The sequence below is a fragment of the Gavia stellata genome, unplaced genomic scaffold, assembly GCF_030936135.1.
Source record: "Gavia stellata isolate bGavSte3 unplaced genomic scaffold, bGavSte3.hap2 HAP2_SCAFFOLD_193, whole genome shotgun sequence".
Classification (NCBI taxonomy): Eukaryota; Metazoa; Chordata; class Aves; order Gaviiformes; family Gaviidae; genus Gavia; species Gavia stellata.
The window spans coordinates 46,685-64,412 of NW_026776786.1; the positions used below are offsets into that span (position 1 = coordinate 46,685).

A 17,728-nucleotide genomic window follows, 5' to 3' on the forward strand; every position below is an offset into this window, starting at 1 on the left:
TGCGTGGGGGATCTCTCCAGCCAGCATGCACCCCGGGCTGAAATCATGACAGGGATTTAAAACAGGTGACAAAGTTAGTTACGCCTACTGCTCCTACCCCTTAACTAACTATTGGTTAGTACCTTTCTTACTTCATCTTACAGATACAGTTCCAATTCCCTACGCATGCCCAGAGGGGAGGGGGCTTATTTGGGTTGGGGGCGTTTTCTAGCTAGGACGTGTGGGTTTCACATGACAATGAGGCAGGTCAGCCTTAAAACAGTTTTCGCACTCCATTCTATTTTCCTAGACTTCGACCTTGTGGTAATCCTTACTGTTAGTTAGTGGAGACAGTTTTTAACTGTAATTTTATGTCTACATACCAGGTGCACGCATTACAAAGTATCTTCTTCACATTATTTCCATTCCTTTTACACTACTTTGACCCTGCGTTTCAGGATGTTCTGTAACACCAGCACCAGGCCGAGCCACTGACTGCGGGGGCCTGGGGTTGCGGCCGTCAGCTCCTGCTGAGGCGTAGGAGCCCCCAGGTGCGGGGGGGCCTGGCTCTCAGCCTGCGGAGAAGTGGCCTCACCCTCAGCCTGCGGAGAAGTGGCCTGTGGAGAGGGTCCAGGTCGGGCCGGTGCCCTCCCCTGCCCCAGCCCTACTTTCAGGGGCGCAGTGTGATGCTGTGTGGTTACGCACGGGTGGGCCGGGAGCGGCGAGGGGCTTCTGCAAGTAGGTTCCCAAGAGCTCAGTTACTGTGTTGCTCCTCTTCCATACTGCCCCTTCTGCCTTCCGTGCAGCGGATCAGCCTGGGGCTGAGTCAGGTGGGGCGAGACCTTGGCTGTCCCAAACAGGTATTCCCCCCTCGGGGCAAGACGTCTTGGTGCCAGGCCTCTGCAAAGGGAGGACAGACTCTGGGTTGGAAAGGGCAGAGCCAGCCATCAGAGGGATCCCTCTCTCTCCAGCCAGGTCCCCCGCAAGCCCCTCTCCGGCATCAGGGAACTCCAGTCCAACGCCAGGCTCCAAAACCTGCTTCTGTCTCACGAGGAGTGTCAGAGAAGTCCCCTCTTCCCCGCCCCGGGCTGGCCCTGCAGCCGGGGGAAGCACCTTCCCTGTTTGGAGGTACTTACCAGGGCGGCTGCCGCTGCAGCTCTTGCTGCTGCCTGTTGGTCTCAGTGACGTGCTTGAATATGTCCCAGCCTGCTTGATGCGGCTCCAGCCTTTCCAGGACCCGGACCGCTCCTGGAGAAAGGTGGCTGCAACAGCAGGGAAAAGTCATCCCTCAGCTTCTGCTGGAGACCCCTTCTGCCTCCACGCCCGTCCGGCCTCTGCACCCACCCACTCCTCCGTCCACCCGCACTTTTGCCCCGTGGTGAGTTTTAGGCCTTGGCTGTGGGGGGAACCCTGGTCATGCCCATGTTAGGAGGAATTAGGTACACTTGCTTACTCTTTTATTACATGAGCAACAAATCACACACACACACAGAATCACAGAATCACCAAGGCTGGAAAAGACCTGTAAGATCATCAAGTCCAACCATCAACAAAAAGAAAAACAAACAAACAAAAAAACCCAACACACATCACACACCGCCATGCCCATTAAGCCATGTCCCGCAATGCCACCTCCACACGTTCCTTGAACACCTCCAGTGAGGGTGACTCCACCACTTCCCTGGGCAGTTTATTCCAGTGTGTCACCATTCTCACAGTAAAGACATTTTTCCTAATGTAGATGAACAGCAGAAAAGCTTTGGAGAAAAGCACTTCTTCAAATCTGTTATAAAGCTGTTATCTTCAAAAGCTACATACTTATTGGGAAGAGTTGAAGAGATGATTTAAAGGGAATATGTGAGGGAGAAAAAATAGTCTGTCAAGACTTATACCTCCTGTGCTTTCTGCTGATTGTTGTATAGTGTGCAGCACTACATCAGTGATGACACCATGACACTGTGGTGCACTGTGCTGCAACTGGGGAAGAGCAGTCCCTGGGCACTGCAGACGGTTTTCCTATGCAGGATTATTACTGTGTTTGGATATGGTGTGGTTATGTGAGTAGGGAAAGAAATACCGGTTCAGTGTGGTACAGCCAGGGATGGAGGGAAAAGGAACGAGGATCAGGGCAGGTCGCTCATGTGGGGATGAGGCAGTGGTTTGTTTGGGGGCTTAAAGATCTCTTCTGAGATGGAGATGGGGCTGTGTGTGCTTGAGACTGAGCTGAGGGATTCCTGTGAGGTGGGGGGGGGGCAACTGATCGCAGTGTGAATCTTGGCTGCATTGGAATTGAGTCTGGTGGTTTCCTGCATCAACAACCTTTTCTGCTGTCTTCTGGAGGTAAGAGCCAATTGAGGTGGAATCTCACTGTGACTGTTGGTGCTGAAGTTCTCATCATAGCCTAGTCGGAGAGCTCTGGAGGAGACAGGAGAGGTGTCTTCTTCCAAAAGTTTGGCAGCTTACTGATTTGCTTCCTCACAGTTTATATGGTACACAGGGCAGGCAGGAGACCATCTGATGCCTCAAGGCTTTTATGCACGACCAGGTGAAAGCCTTGTCCAGTGTCCGGAGACAACTTCACACAGCCACAGCTCCGGCCGCGTGACGTGTGCCCAGATATCTCGGGACAGTTGCTGGAATGGGGAGGGAAAATGGTGGTGGAAGTTTCCTGCTCTCTAGTAAATCCTTGTTATCGTCACATTGCTTGTTTTGCTTTTTCCCCTACTGTACATTTCCTGGTACCACCACCATCATACACTTTTTCTGGGACTTACAAAGTACTTTCCTTCTGTTTGTCCATGCCTGTGAGACTTCAGCTGCTCTGCCCTGTTGCACGGCTTATTTTGCTTCTCTCTGATCGTGCCTCTTAACTTATCTCTGAGGGCTTGATGTGCTTCCGTATTTTTTCCTCTTTGTCTTTCTCTGCATCTGTGGGGTTTTTTTATTTTTATTATTTTACACTCCTGTGCAGTGGACACCTTTCTTCCCTTCCCTCTGAATGAGCTGGGGCACTTCCTTGTCCCTGTCTGTGCCATTCCCCGCTCTCCTTGGGTAAACGGAGTCTCTGTGGCCTCCCAAGTCCTCACGTTCCTTTGGTGGCTCTTGGGGCCTTAAGTTTCACCGAAAGCCTTTCTCTTGCTGGCAGCGTGTGGTTTCAGATGCATCTTTCCCTTTCTTGTCACTCCTCTGCCCCATCAGAAAGAAGGGTCACATAGATGTTTGGACAAGGTTCTGGAGCAAGTGTTTTCTCATGGTTATTCCTCAGAGCGCCCTCAGTCACGAGGCATTCCCATCACCCTCTTCTTCAGAGCTGGCCTGGTCTCAGACATTGATTGCAACTTTCTTTGCTCCTTAGTTTGGGTGCAAAACACCGCTGGGTACAAAAGAGAGGATGCTGCTCCTGGCAAGAGCTGTTGGTATCAAAACTCCCTTGCATGATGATAGATGCTGTGAAGGGTCTGTGTACTCCCTGTGTCCTGCCTCAACCCGTGTACACAGTGGTAGAAGTCCTGCCTTTTGCTGCTCTTGAGCTTTTGACTGTTAGTGGCCTCTCAGTGGAGTCTTTCTTCTGAGTCCCACTCTTTGTTTTACAACGGGTCTGCACTTGCACACTCCTGTCCTGCTTGTGGGGTAGCTGCTGATCCTCTCTCATTGCAGCTGTGAGCAGGTGCTGGAGCCTTTGACTGGAAGAGCAGAAATGGATGGAGTGGAGCGATTCAAGACCGTCTTGGGTGGCCTGGAGAGTGGAAAAAAAATTGATTTGGCAATAAAAACTGGCAATCTAACTTGGTTTTTTAGCTGCATGCAGTTTGACTGTCTGCAGGGGTAAATTCACCCCCACGCACATTTAAGCAGTCATGCTTACAAGAAAAGCCAAGAAAGAAATCACCTTTATCAGGGGGAAGCATTCCTGCCTTTCTGTGAAATTTTATCCTTCAGACAGGTAAAAAAAAGGCCCCTTCCTTATACATTGTAAGGTCTTTATTGCACTTGATTTTAACCACACACATTTATTTCAACTCAGACTAACGTCTTCATTTGCCAAATTATAAAGACTGGGGATTTCGGTGCCACAAAAATCTTACTTAGCATCTGTATGGAAGCTCAGGCTGAACTAGCAAGTTACTCTCAAAACTCAGGGAAGGTTGTTTGCTTTTAGTTTGCATAGTAGATACCTGTATAAAAAGTCTTCTATGGGTAGGTATTTCCCGCAGCAAAAAATAGAAATTAAAAAGGAAAAAGAAAAACAACAACAACAAAAAATCTAAAAAATACCCAGAACATTTGATGAACTTTATTCTTTGACTAATAGCTGTTGCTACAACTAAGATCGGGAGATGTTGTTTCCAAAACTTTCAGACATTTTTCAGTACAGTTAGCTAAGTTTCATTAATCTGAGATTTGTTTATTTGTTTTGCAGCAGGTTTTATACTAATGTGTGTCTTTAAGAAAATTTCCAGGTTTTCTGTTTGGAAGGAATTGGGATTTGTACAGTCGGATAGGAAGGAACTGCAATGAAATTACTTCAGAAAGAATTGGTAAGTGGTTGTCATCCTCAGGCCTGGAGGTACTGAAAAACCAGCACATCCTCTGCAATGTTAATCAGCTATCAATAATAAGCATAAAACTCATTTGTACAGAGGTGATTAAACCTGGCTGCGTACAGAAGCGGGCTGCGTTCCCAACAGCGGCCCCGCCACTGACTTCAGTCCTCCACCAAACTCCTTTTTTCTTCTCCACCGCAATAAAACTAGCCTTTCCTGTACTGCTGTAACCTTAGTTCCCCCTTACGGCACATCCATTTCTCCCACCCAGAGAATAACCCGTTTCCCTCCATACGCCGTGGTCTCCCTACTGCAATAGGTGCTGGGGCCCAGAAGGTACCATAAAGGGGCAGTTCCCAATTCCCCAAACAATAAATGCAAATAACTGCTGGACAGCAATACACCACGGAAGGTGGTATGAAAGTTATTTTACTGCAGCCGCTACAGTACGTCACCGTACGATGCTGAGCTAGAACACTGCAAGGGAATGGGAAATGGCTTGGAGAAAAACTCTTGTGATTGCCCCTAGAGCTTCAGCAAGAAATGCAAAGATGAAAGCTGAGTTTTAAAAAGCACCTGCCATTTTTGACATAACTATCAGTCTGATGCAAAACACAATTTTTCACTGCTAACTGGAAACTCTTCAAGTGATTCTGGATTCCAAGTAAGATGTACCTTCCGTCAAGATATACTGAGGATTTGATGAGTTTACTGTATAGCCACAATTCTTCAGATTATGATGGTTTATATTGCTTTGTGTATGTGAAAGTCAATGAACTTTTTTGTCCCTTGCATGAAGTAGTCAAAACCTTTCTCCTTGTAAAAAAAATAAAATAAAATAAAAAAGGTTGTTGAAGTGATCAGAAAAGACTCTACTCAGTTTTAAATATAGAATATACAATGGTCTAAACTCTGCAATAAAAAAATACTGTAACTCTTGATTTCCGTGACAGTAGAGCCAAACCGTTCACTTCACCTTACCATCAAAAGTCAGCAGTTTCCACAGTTTCAAAACTATGTGTTGCAGGACGCACGCAGTGCTCTTCAGGGAGGACTCGCTCCCTGACTGATCGAGCAAGGCTTTTAACCAGCAGGATTACAATTCCACCTCTTAAAAGTTCAGTTTTCTTCCCCTGAATCCAAACTCATCTAACTAAAGAGGTCCTTCTTGCTAACAACAGCTTGAGGGCTTCTGAGGGTGCTTCCTGCTCCTCAATGTCTTTTTTTACCCCCCTCGACCACACTGTTCTTAGCAGAAGTTTTTTATTTTTCTTTTTCAGCCTTTTGTCTACCCATCTCCTTGAGTCTCTGCTCAACAGGGCAGCTGAGCCCACAGACTTTGTCAGATCCCTGCTGACACAACTCCTAAGGATACTGAGGATAATTAGTACAAAAATAAATGCTTTTCATGTAAAAAGATACTTCAGTGGTGCATTAATAAGCGATGTCTCACAATGCAGCTACGTGTTTAAAGTGTTGAATCTTGAATTGGTACAAAGAAAGCCTCTGAGGTGTCATGGAGTATATTAGTGTTCATGTGGACTGATAATTACCCCATGGAACCTGATAATGAATCTGTTCGTTGCAAAACTAGTCCAGCAACTGATTAAATAAACCTAATCTACATTTTACTGCTAATTGGCTTTTCTTCTTTGCATGATGATGGAAAAAAATCAGTATAGAAATGGACAAAACCTTCACAAAGTGAGCATGCCAGGAACAGACCGAAGGGGAAAGAGGGAGGAGAAATTTTCTTTCCAATGTTATGAGACATTCACGAGGATGTCTTTTTTTAACTCCATTTGATGACTTGCACATCCTGATAATAAATGCTAATTTATTGAAGGCTTCCTGAGACAATGGGGAAAAAAAAAATTACTTACCAGATTTGATCAGACACAGAAACACTAAAGTAAATATAAAACTATGTAACAACAGCAAAAGAAGAACCCAAACAACAAACACCACAGGTTTTCTTGGAAACCGGAATTTATCTAACAACAGTAAATTCATTCCCAGAGAGAAAGTAAGATGGCGACAACTAGGGAATGCACACAGAAGCATACGGAGCAATTAGCAGACACAGGAGTTCATACATGCATCCTTTCATCTAGCAAAGACATGGGACATGGTTTTTCCTGTTGTTATAAGGCAATATATTTGGTTTGTGACACTTGAATTTTTGAAAGGTTTATGCTAGCTCATTGGAAGACAATACTGAAGCTGTGCTTTGCATTCCCCTAACGGAAATGAAGTGAAAGGATTTGCACATGTATTATGAGATAGAACTTTGAACAATGACTTTGAACGCTGTCTTATCGTGGGCTTTGGTGACTTTTTTGCAAGATAATAATTTTTGCAATGATTATTAGAGGACTCAAAACTCAGTAGATTTATTTCTTTTCCCTCCTGGTCTGGGAACTTGTAAAGCAGTTTACTCCACCACTGTCATGGGCACTGAATCGGACTCAACAGGTAGCACTTCACAAGCAAATTTCTGCCCAGGGAAGCAATACCTAATCTAAGGTGCAGATCACAGGCTGTTAACTTAGCTCTGTGTCCGCGCTTCAGCAGCGGTGAGGCAGTTTAGCCCACACTTACCACTCACCTACTGCAGGATTAAGCATTCAGAATAGCTCACGTGCTGCAAAAACATCCAAAGTTTGTTTACTCTGAACTACGAGTTTCTGCCTCCTCTACAAAGTTGCAGAAGCACCTCACAAGCATTTGATACCAGAGGCACTGATGTTTATATGACCTTAGCTGTGATCCTAGACCTAATAAGGCCATGATAGCAATCAATTACAGTAGCTCATTGGTGGCACTGCAAAAGTGACACTCACAAAACCAGGCAACCACCAATGAAGATCGTTGCACCTTGTGGCAAAGCTCGGTCGGTTACAGGCAGCACCCAGCTGACCGAGAAGGGACTCTCACAACATTTCACCCTATATGCACACCCAGAGAGGACCATGAGATGACCTTTGGCTCTGCTGGGAAGACCTGCAGCTTCGGGGGAATTTACACTGTCTGTGCAAATGGCAGAACTGCAAAACAGGTTTTTACAAGTGTATAAACTGTAATTATACAGCACTGTGCCCAGCCTGGAGCAGATTTAATAATATTATTATTAATACTGCCATGAGTCAGACCAACTCTCAGAGGGCATAGCGTAAACCTTGATATTGTTCTTCAGGAAAATAAATTGCTTCTCTGGTAACAAAGAGATCCATTAATTTTGCCGGCCTTTTCCATCTCTGCACACCAAAGACCATAAACAAAGCTCACACTGTACGGATTCTTCATTGCCAATCTATCCAACTGTTTTAGAGCGTCGAAGGGAAAGAAGCTTGGAAAGGAAATATGATTCTGACCTCAGTAAATTCATGGATAGATGCCAGCTAAAGGTAAGTAATTGCGCAAGACTGAACAAAAATATTATTCTTACCAGTTACATGAAATGCTTTACTTTAGGGGTCAGCTGAGTAGACGTCTTGCCCTGTAAAGCAGGACTTCTTTTTCAAGCTACTGCTTCTGAATAATTCATACTTCAACTTTGTTCTAGAGTCATTAATATTCCTTCTCATGTTCATTGAAAAATTAAAAAGCAAATTAAAAAAAAAAAAGATGGTATTGGACTAAAAATAGTCCTTTGGCCTATGTAGTGGCTACCATCAAAAAACCCTCAGCAATCAGCATTCTGTTCCTTTTGCTACACACACTGGAGGTTCAACACCTACAGTGCAGTAAATTTTGATCTTTAAAAAAAGCAAAACAACTGGTGCGAGTCACTTCAGACAAATCATTCTGAGGAGCGTATTGGCTACTATCAGCTTCTATATAACCTGACATCATAGTTAAAGTCTTACAGCATCACGGACTCAGATGGGTCTCGTCTATGTGGTGCAATGCAGCCGTTTCACATCACGCAGAAGGCTCCAACCTATCTCTGAACGAGGTCCTCTGCCCAGGCTGCTTTGTCAGATCAGAGCATCACAGGAGTCCACTGCCAGCCCCTGGCTAGTCCAGATGCTCAGGCTTCTCTGCACTTTATCACACTGCTTTTTGCAGCACAAATGTACTACATTTATTTACTAGCTGAATCTTTTTAGGTACCATCCATATCTTCTAAAGGCATTATCATTTACAAGTCAGGTAAAGATTTGAGGTACCAAGGTAAAACTTTGAGTTCAAACATCCTTCTTCCACTTCAGTTTATCAAAATTGCTACAGCACTCCAAATAGATAAACAGCAAAGAGCCGGTAGTTTATCAACAGAACCGGTTTCTCATTTCATAGATCAGATTTCTCAAAGTGCAGTTTGACACAAAAAAGCCAAAAAGCAAACACAAAAAGCCGACACCTGAACAGATTGTAGCTTATGAAGTTAAACGAATACATTTGGCAACTCAGCACCTAAATCACTAGTCAGATTTTTCCTAGCCTAGACACGCTCCTTGGCAGACACTGCTTTGTCTCCCAGCACAGCGTATGTGCCTGACCAAGGGCAGGAACGCATACAGAGCTGGATTCCTTTCATCTGTGAGAGCTGTATCAGGAAAATTCTATGATCTGCATTATACCTTAAGATAACCAGACAAAAACCAAGGTAACGACCAAACAGCGGTTATTAATAATTTCTGCCTCACTGCCTCTGTACTGGGCACTCCATCAGATCTGTGCAGATACAATGGGGTCATACTCTTGTCACCCTGCATAGTTTGGGTGCCCTAGTAACCCTGATGAGGCCGCATACTCAGCTGGACAGTAACTTGTGGTTGCCCAGTTTCCTTAAAATGACACTAAGCCCAAGCCAAATTAATGCAAAATTTAAAGAAAAGCATTTATTCACAAAGTCAAAAACAAACAACACAGTTACAAAGGGTTATCAAATGCCAACATGTAGAAGTGCAAAAAAAGAAGTGTAAGTCAATATAACAAGGTTAAATATGGAACATCTCTCCCCTTCCCTTTCACAGCTGATTTGCTGCTGTTACAAGCTGAATATCAAGGCTCCAGTCTTGCTACACCTTACAAATCAGGCTGCAGCTGTTAGGAAGTGATTCTCCAGTAGAGAGAAATCACCTCTGTTGGAGGTGCACGTGCCCTGCAAGACCCAGTCTTCTCCCAGAAGTTTCCCAAAGGGTCCAGACAGACTTATACCACCTCCCCGAAGCTTGTTCCAGCCCTCCCTTATCCAGAAGGCACACTAATCACACACCTTGATTACAATAAGCCCTGTCTTACCTCCTTGAGATTGCACTGGTTATTAAACCAGAGCCTGTACTGTTAACCTGTGCAGAAGCAATTGATCAACTGCTGTATATTAGACACAATTTCAGCTGGTCCTAAAATGAATAAAACAACTGTGGGAGATTCTGAAACTCGCTAAGAGTATCATCTGAATCAACCAAGCACAGTGGCAGCAGTGCTTGGTGACCCTGCTCAAGCATATTTGCAGCGGGACCCTGAGGCCAGACAAAGCAGGAAACCGTAACGTGCAGGTTGGCAAAAGACTACGAGGCACAGGACGGCAAGGATGAGTAAGGCAGAGAGAATGAGTAAGGCAGAGAGGATGAGTAAGGCAGAGAGGATGAGTAAGGCAGAGAGGATGAGTAAGGCAGAGGATAGCAAGAACCTCCACACTTAGAGCCTAAACCTCCCCTGTCTCCTGGTCGGAGGAAGCAGAACAGAGAGCGTGTCCTGCAATGAACAAGGGAAGTCATGATCTTAATGTCAATACTCAATGTTCTCTTAATGTCAATGTCAATCCGGAGGGGTAATACCTAGTGATTCAATTGGTTCTCCCTTTTCTTATTCTGAAATACATGAATCAAAGGTCATATATCAATATCAGTCAGGAAATTAATTCTTCTGCTTCACCCACCACAGAGACACACATCTCCATTATACCAAGCAGCAGTTCTCCTGTAAGGAAGGGGAGTTGGCACCATCTTTCATCAAGAAATTATAAAGCTCTCAGCTGCCCCTTTTTGTGATTCACTCTGCATGTTCCAGTGTGAAATGAGCCTCACGCTGACCTTTATCCCTACCCTAACTGACGCATTAACCGATCTACTTAGTGCAAGCATTTACATGAGAAAAAACATTGCTCTTTAGTGCCTCTTGATTGAAACCAGACCGTAGCAACACACAATCTTTTCAGGGACTAGTGACTAATGCTTCCTCTTCCAAAAATCTTTCTCCTAAGGTCTGTAACAAGCCTGAATGGAATAATGTGTCAAGTCCCTTCTCAAAGGTGCTTCTTCAGGGTATTTCGAGAGCAAAACACGGACACATCAGGAAAAGCAATTCCACAATTTACCAAATTTCAGAGAGACTCAGCCCTTGTAGGAAACAAGCAGTTTGCCACTGTATCAAAGCTAGAACTGCACCATCTAGTCCTACATACCTCTTACCACGGTTTTCTTTCGTTTAGCACATAAAATGTGGCATAAAGCGTACGTGACCTTTCTAGTTACAGTTCTCAACTGTGTCCACAGAAAAAGACGACAGTCGCTTGCAAAATAAACGTATAAAAATAAAATGTATTTTATAACTATATATATGCATTTTACAATATATACAATATAATAATGGATTTTATATACATTTTTATATCTATTAAAAATATATATATAATAAAAATAACATAAAAAATAAACATATAAAACTCGCAAAAAATCAAGAGGACTTACAGGATCAGTCAGTTCTGGCAAGCTCGCTTGGTAGGTGAGAGGTCTACAGTCACAAGTATTATTCACCAAGACACAGGGAAGAAACATTGGTCCCACATCGTCCCCATCGAGCACATCTACTGTCAGGCTGGTTGTACTTGTCCTTCGCTCATTAAGATTCTGTCCTCAGTCCTGTGGAGCAAACGAGTTACATCTGGTGAGACTTTCTGAACTCAGAATCTACAAAAAAGTCTGAAGTTAAAGCGAAGGGCAAAACATATAAGCACCATAATTATCCAGGTTCTAGGAAATAGCTAATTACAGAAACTTCCGCCTCCGAGCTACAGCCTTTAATTTCATAAAGGCTCAGAAATACAATTAAGAGGTAAAAATTTACCTCTTGAATTAAGAAATGGTGTGAGACATCTATTACTCAGAAATAATACAGTTTTGAGAAATTAATTCTCAGGAAATGTGTGAGATGAAGATACATGTCTTGTTAAATATATATAAAAATGGAGCGTATTTGTATGACATAGAGAGTCCCTTGTGCCTTACTTAAAATCTGAAATGTACTCTTATGCTGCCTTGTGTAGCTCTACCGGATCCTATCTGTAAGTAAAAGGACTTTCACTTACAGAAACAGAAAGCATAAGCAGTAACAGCTACTTTTCTAATTGGCAGTGGGAAGGCCATGGACTGTAATGCTCAATCCACCTCTGCATGCCACATTTTAGGAAAGATTTAGCACCTCCTTCCCCGCCTCCCCCCCCCCCAAAAAAATAACCAGCCAGAGGACAGCAATGAGATTGATCTAAGATCTCCAAACTGTACTCCATGTGGAAAGCTGATTTGTCTAGAGAATGAGTTATACTGCTCATGGTTTAAAGGTTGAAGAACACTTCTGTCCACAATAAAGCAGCTACAATGCTGCATCCCAAAAAAGTCTCCATGCTGCGTGACAGGTTCTTTTCAATCTATCATGGTTTCACTTTGTTTGTTTGTTTGTTTGTTTTGGGTTTTTTTAACTCTTTGGGTACACAAGACACCATTGACTACTGCAACTTCTTTATTGTCTCTTTTTTCTCTTTCCAGATGGTACAGAATAAAACTATACTTTCCTGAATTGTGGGAACCACCCGGATTATTTTTACACGCTGAACAATGTACACGCTAGCAACAGTTCACCGTTCCTTTCTTTCTTCTTTTGTTATCATAGCAAAAAACCAGCATGACTCTCCAATACTTTTTTTTTAAATAGTCAAAAATATTTCCATTTTCATGAAGCAACTGTTGTGATAGCTTTTCTTTACAAAAAGAAAATCTTGCGGAGGGAGTATGGGCCATTAGCTAAGTCTTGCCCTCCTATCCGAGGATAACACTGACAGAAAAAAGCAATTTTTTTTAAGTATTTATGCTGTTTAATATCGTCATCTGCGTAAGACGAATAGGTCATTGCTCTGAATCAGACTGGGTACTTATACTTTTTTTCCTATTTTGGAGTCCACTCAGTTCTTGGAACCCCTTTACCTTTACAGTTACTAAATACGTGAATTTCTGAATTCAGTTTTCTTCATGGTCAATGATGAAAAACAGTAACAGCTACAAGGAGCAGCCTTCATCATCAACCAATCTTTTCTACATTCCCCCAATATGTGCTCTTGAGTAATACTGGGTCAAAGCACAGATACAGAGTTATTGATTTCATAAGAAAACACATGGCCTTGCAAGACATTTCCATCATGCAAGCTGCCCTATGATAAAAAAACACGATACAGAGGCTATCAGCACAGCTCTAGTCCCAAACCCAGTACCACAAAGGTGACAATTTACTGTCTAAGGACATATATTCAAAGGAACGAACAAATTAAGATGAGATTGCTTTGTTGTACTGCCACCATGGATCCCAAGCTGTGCCTTCACCAGTTACTCCCCCAGCGTGACAGGCTTCCCTCCTCACGCGAGGTGTTCGCACTGCTGCATGCCATGCCCGTCTCTTGAAAACCACGACCTGCTCAACTACCCCAGTTACTTTTCTAGGAGTGCTGTGTCTCATGAAACTCACAGCTCTGACATCAAAGGAAAAGAGCAGAATAAATGCAGAATAAATTATTGGTAAAACAACAAGGCAAATCAGTTCTGAGCCTTCACGTATTCCTTTTCAAGAGATCAGCAAGTTACGTTACCCGGGTAAAACGACTTGTTCCAACAGCTGTAACTGTGTGGGCCAGGAGCATCTTTAAATATATCTGAGTGCGAGAAGCACCGAGACACCCTCGGAGCCTGTCTTCTATTCGGGGAATGCTGAACATGCCACAAAATATGTAGGGAAGTGGATTGTAAAATGTATTTACAATTCTGTATCAGAAGGATGACAGTAATATAAATGCGTGAATTCAGGAGCAAGCTATCTAAAGTTGCTTCAGAGCATTCTCATTTTCCCACAAACAAAGTAGTGTCACAACAGAGGTAAACAACAGAGGAGAAGTTTTCGTTTCAGCTATTGTCGGAAGGACAAAAAGGGAAAAAAGCTTTCACAGCCTTCAAGGGCACCAAAAAACTTCCCTGATGACAGATACATAAGATACAGTTTAAACATCACTCTTCTCCGTATGCATTATCCACTGCCAGCCACTCTATCAAAACCTCCACATACGCTTGCAAGACAACTTGAAAGAAAAATCATACCTTCATAGAAAAATGCATTTCAAACCTGAAGGATACAACCAAATTATAGCCATTAAACTCGTTTGAGATCAAATTAGCATCGCTAGATTTGTTAGAAAATGAACACTTAGTGACACCAGAAGGCACTTTTATGCATGGGCTGTACTATGAATTTGCAACTTGCTCTTTGTGCCAAAAAGGTTGTCTTGTTACACACACTGAGCAAGCTTTTTTAACCAGTAATAATATGTCTAAGCTTTCAGCAACCGAGATAAATCTTAAATAAGATCTTCAGGAGAAGAGTATTATCAGACCTGGTAGTTCAGCGAGACTTTTCCTTTCCTTTGAAAAATCTCAATCTCCAAACTAAACCCCCCCCAAATCAGTGGCACAAATGGTCGTTAAGAGAGCTATACTTACATTTGCTTGAACAATGACAAAATAATGTGTCTTTTCTTCGTAATTTAGTCTTTCCCGTAGAATACTGCTCCAGACAAAGTGAGAGGAATATCAAAGGTGCTGCTGGAAGTCTGAAAAAGTTAAAACAGTACGATAAAATTGAACATGCTTCGAAGTTAAAACATGTTTCAGATAGGACACAACGAGATGATCGATTGGATGGCACACCAAAATTGCATATGCTTTCCACATTAGAGATTTTAAAGTCTTCTATGTTTTCTCCCCGCCCAATTTACTCTTTAAGAACCCCACAATAAATAATCTGTACGTAACAGAATTCTGATTCTTTGCATATACATTATTACTTCCAACCACAAACTGAAGTCTAACTATCCTGCTTCTTGCAGATTTGCCATGCTGAATTAGCAGCTGTGTGTTCAGAAAAGCTTTCTCTATTTGTCAGCTGAGAGTTCAGGTCTTCCGTTTCTACGGTTTGGCGTGCCTTCATCTATTTTTTCCCACTATTGTAGAAAGTATCAAGTATTAGAGATTAAGAAATCCACGTCACTGTACTTACCTTCTCTTTATTCTGGCTTTCAAGAGGGCAAGGAAGTAGTAAACATGCGGAGAACAGTAAAGCTACACGCATAGGTGCCAGTTCACAGTGGCAGTTATGCACTTGTTCATAAGGTAGTAAATTCAGATTTCACAGTGCCCCGCCAGCGAGTAGGCTGGGGGTGCACAAGAAGCTGGGGGGGTACACATGGTTGGGACAGCTGACCCCAACTGACCAAAGGGATTTTCCATACCATAGGATGTCGTGCTCAGCAATAAAACTGGGGGGGAGGGTGGCAGGGGGGCCACTGCTCTGGGTCTGGCTGAGCATCGGTCAGTTGGTGGGGAGCAATTCTTTTCATTTGCATCACTTGTTTTTCTTGGGTTTTATTTTCCTCTCTCTGTTGTTTGGGGGTTTTTTCCTTAGTTTTTTTTTTTTTTAAATTTCTTTTTATGTATTAAACTTTTTATCTCAACTCACAAGTTTCTTTCTCACTTTTACCCTTCTGATTCTCAACCCCATCGCACCAGATTTTGTTATTACCATCCTGCTAATGACACAATAGATCCTGCCAAACCTACAACCTGCAAAATGTGAAGACCAACTTAGGCAAGACACGTTCCAGAAATTACAGTCAGCACAGGGAACCAGATGTATCTATCTTGTTCTGTCCTTGCCAGAACTGCTGGGTGACCTGTCATCAGCCCCAGTGACTAACAGCAAGCAACAATCTCTAATCTGCCTTAGCTGAGATGCAGCTCCTAGGAAAACAGCTCTTTCAGAAAGTCACGCCTTGTGATTTTGGGAAAGTGTTTCAAGGAAATGTTTTTAACACTCTAGAATGGTAAGACTAAGCATGGGAATCTCACTCCAAGTTCTAGCTCTGTCACAAATTACCTTTTTCTTTTTTTCTTTTCACCAGAAGCATGGCACTTCTTTCTGAATGCAAGATGAGTTACATGGGCTACACAGACAGCCCAATGAAAACTGAGAAATGAGTCATTCCCATCCCCCTTCCTTGGCACTCCAACACTCCTTTCACACTCCCTTCCCTGCCCGCAGGCAGGCCTTACGCAGTCTGCGCAACACGTACAAGAGGATGACTCCACCAGATATTGCCCAAATCATCTCCTATTTGAGTTTGATCAGCTCAGCTGCTGCCACAGCCTTTTCTGGCCTTACATGCAGTCTTGCCCCATTCTGGCCCTCTCAGAAAGCTCCTACAGGGAGTATCTCACTCGCTGCCTTAATCACAACTGACAGTCTCCTTAAAACCCTCAAGTTGTTTCCGTCACTTCGCACATACAGTTAATACGGCCTCTCCTGGCTCCAGTAAAACCATCCACCCCCTGTACCCCCATTTCCCAAAAGCCGGCAGCACAGCGTCGGTGGGGGGAAAGGCACATATCAGAACCTGGGGCTGAGAGAGAGGCACCAACATCTGCCAAAGGGAGCTGCCTCCAACCAGGGCCGCTCCCCACCGAGTTCTCTGACAACAAAGCCCCGGTGCATGGTCTCACCAGGAGCGAGAAACAGCTTCCACGTCTGGAAAGCCCCCTTTATGAAAGGCTGTCAACAGCGATGGGGTTGTCCATGAGCATGAGACCCGCTTCAAGGCCTGGGGACAGCAAAGGCACCCGGTCTGTCCCCACCAGAGCACGCCTGCTCCACAGCTTGGAGCCGCCCCTCGGCGAGGAGGCAACTCTGCCCTCCCCTGGCCTGCCGACAGGCAACACTCACCTCCAGCTGTCCGGGCTCCAGCTGGGGACCCCCGGGGCAGCAGCAGGAACCGCTCTGACCCTGGCTGTGGGGCTGAGCACTCGGGCCCAGGGCTGGCGAGGGCCCCGCCCTCCCCTCCTCCTCCTCAGCCTGCTCAGCCTCTGCCCCCTCCGGCCCCGCCTCAGGCTGCCTGGGGCTGACAGGCTGCCGCCAGCTCCGCTGATTGGCTCAGCCACGGCCAATGGCGTGGCTGTTGTTGGGTGGGCACAGGCAGCCCGGGCTCCTCGCCGAGCTGCCCCGTGCCTGCTGCCCCGCTGTGCTGCAGCGCAGTGCTCAGCCGGCCGGGACGCCGGGCCTGGGGGAGAGGGCCTTCGAGCAGGGCCCTTCGAGCAGGGCCCTTCGAGCAGGGCCCTTGCACCGGGGGCTGTTCGCTCCGCAGCACGAGGCGCGTGCACAGCTCTGCCCTCCCTGTCCCTGAGTGCTCTCAGGGCTCTGGGCCTGCTCGGGGAGGGGAGAGGGAGCGGGGCAGGAGGGGCGCTCCCTTGGATCTGCTCTGGCGTGGTCAGTCTCTCCAGAAAAGCAGGTGTGCCTGTGCTGCCAGCCACAGCCCTGGGCAGGAGGAGCTGCGTGATGGGAGCCTCTCGCATCGGCCAGGCCGGCACCTGGCAGGAGGCAGGGCTCTGCGCTGAGCCCAGGGCCTTCCTCAGGCCTCGCCTTCCTCTGGGCAATGAGGAGGAGAGACACCCCGTCCTGGCGCGGCCCAGGACATCCTCCTGTGGCCAGAGGGAAGGACAGAGCCCCCGTCGCTCTCCCCGCGGGGACTGGCCGCTGTCCTTCGCTTCTGTTCCCGAAGCTCCCCCGTGCTGGCAGGCCCCACAGAACTTCAGGGCCAAGCAAATGCCGGAGCGCTGGGGGCTCCTGGGGCTCAGGGCAGGTTTGGGCATCTCCGAAGCCAAGGTGCGGCTGCCCCTTTGCTTCTGCAGATGCAGTTACTTGCTGCCCCCTTAGTGGTCAAAACTGCTTCTCTTCATGGCACACGGACTGGACAGAAGCCACTTCCCTGTTAGTCTGAGAGGACTTCAGGGAAACGAGGAAGGCAAAGCATGCACGCATGTATGAGGACAATGAAAAGGAGCTGTGTCAAGGTTTTTCTGCTGTTCCAGATCTGAACTCAGACATTTGTGTGC

The 17,728-nt window shown here is 45.3% G+C and overlaps 2 long non-coding RNA genes across 2 annotated transcripts; both read right to left on the reverse strand.

Moving 5' to 3' along the window:
• Window positions 1-682: 682 nt before the first annotated feature.
• On the reverse strand, window positions 683-2,875 carry LOC132321313 (uncharacterized). The gene is made up of 3 exons (XR_009484766.1): window positions 2,299-2,875; window positions 1,116-1,241; window positions 683-879 (listed from the first exon to the last, which is right to left on the reverse strand). It is a non-coding gene; the product is annotated as an uncharacterized LOC132321313 (long non-coding RNA).
• A 794-nt stretch (window positions 2,876-3,669) lies between these two features.
• Window positions 3,670-16,648, reverse strand: LOC132321314 (uncharacterized). The gene is made up of 4 exons (XR_009484767.1): window positions 16,563-16,648; window positions 14,288-14,397; window positions 11,222-11,392; window positions 3,670-3,715 (listed from the first exon to the last, which is right to left on the reverse strand). It is a non-coding gene; the product is annotated as an uncharacterized LOC132321314 (long non-coding RNA).
• Between the last annotated feature and the right edge of the window lie 1,080 nt (window positions 16,649-17,728).